General features: G+C 35.1%; 1 non-coding gene across 1 annotated transcript; it reads right to left on the bottom strand.

Moving 5' to 3' along the window:
- Positions 1-1376: 1376 nt before the first annotated feature.
- On the bottom strand, positions 1377-1448 carry TRNAT-UGU. Its single transcript has one exon. It is a non-coding gene; the product is annotated as a tRNA-Thr (tRNA).
- Between the last annotated feature and the right edge of the window lie 417 nt (positions 1449-1865).

Raw genomic sequence — 1865 nt, 5'->3', positions numbered from 1 at the left:
AAGAACGATTTGAAGATGATTTGGTAGGTTTGGAGGAAGAAGAAGAAAACTCAGTGACCTAATTGTATTTTTTCCCCCATCAAAGTTGAAAAATCGAGAGAAAAAACTTCATGGATCGTCAAAAGGTGTAAGTTGTTCAAACCCACGCATCATTTTTCATCGTATTTCACATCTATGTTGAAAAAATTTCATTCCATTTCAGAACCTTTGCCCTCTGACTCACTGAACTAAACCTTCATCCCCCCGCATTTCAATTTCAAGCATCTGGAAATACTTCATTCTAGGGTTCTGAAAACTACTTCCTAAGCCTTAGGGGTCAGAATTTAGGGTTTTTCTTGGTTTGAAATCTATAACCATGGCTGAAATGGGGAATTTATTGAATGAAGAACGAATCAGTAATCTTCCTAATTTCCCTCATACATCACATTTTATCATTTTCTGATATTGATATGAAAGATGTTGTCCAGACTTGTGTTTTGTCCAAAAGATGGATGCATGTATGGAAATCTTTGCCAACTCTTAAATTTAGCTCCAAGGTTCACTGGCTTCCAGAGCGTGGAATTGGTCCGAATGGAAATGCTTTAATACCTTTTGTAGAAATGGTATTCAGCCTACATGACCGCTCTGATGTTCAACGACAGAGAGATGCACTTTCACCATTTAAGTTCTGAGCATGTCTATAGATGGATTGCATATGTTGTAAGTCTGAATGTTCAATAGGTATATATTGACATTGAAAAAATTAGAGGTGATTTTGAGATTCCTTCTTGCTTGGCTACTTGTAAATCATTGTTGGAGTTGGTCTTGGGTCTATATAATCGATGGAATGAATACAGAAAGTAGATTATCTTACCTATCTCAATTAGTTTACCTCGGCTGAAATCGTTGCGTCCCAATCTCATTTCTCTAACGTTTGATGATGAGAATTTACTAATTTCTTCTCAAGTTTCCCTTCTCTCGAGTCACTGGAACTGTTTTGTTAATTTACTAATAAAAAAAGTGTAAAAATGAAATGCCCTTACCCAGGATTTTCTTCTCAAATTTCCCTTCTCTCGAGTCACTGGAACTGTTTTGTGAATTTACTAATAAAAAAAAAGTGTAAAAATGAAATGATCTTACCTATCTCAATTAGTTTACCTCGGCTGAAATCGTTGCGTCTCAATCTCATGTCTCTAACGTTTGATGATGAGAATTTACTAATTTCTTCTCAAATTTCCCTTCTCTCGAGCCACTGGAACTGTTTTGTGAATTTATTAATAAAAAAAAGTGTAAAAATGAAATGCCCTCACGCAGGATTTTCTTCTCAAGTTTCCCTTCTCTCGAGTCACTGGAACTGTTTTGTGAATTTACTAATAAAAAAAAGTGTAAAAATGAAATGCCCTCACGCAGGATTGAACTGCGGACCTTCAGTTTACAAGACTGACGCTCTACCACTGAGCTATAAGGGCGTTTTATGACATTAATTTCATTTCAATCGTACTATACTTACTGGATTGATCGGTACGGTTAATTGTATTTGTTTCCGATGTAGAACGTACCTTTCTCCAACTTCTATCGGTGGTCAAGCTAAGCATGACCAGTCCCCACTCTTAAGGCATGTGGTACATTCCCCCAAGTGGAAATTAAGTGTTTGGTCCTCATCTCACACTTTTTTATTCTTATGGCCCATTTAAAAAATCTTTAACCTATTTTATTGAAATGATCCTTAAAAAAGAATGAGGGTCATATGAATAAAGATTTTAAATGATATTAAAATTTGACATAAACTAAATTCTTGAGGGGTATAATTGTTAAACGAACTTCAATATAACATATCTCATAAACCACACGTAGGAATTTGACAAATTTTATATATTTACAAAGGT

This window comes from Papaver somniferum, chromosome 7 (assembly GCF_003573695.1).
Source record: "Papaver somniferum cultivar HN1 chromosome 7, ASM357369v1, whole genome shotgun sequence".
NCBI lineage: Eukaryota > Viridiplantae > Streptophyta > Magnoliopsida > Ranunculales > Papaveraceae > Papaver > Papaver somniferum.
This window is presented reverse-complemented; position numbering and strand designations above follow the sequence as displayed.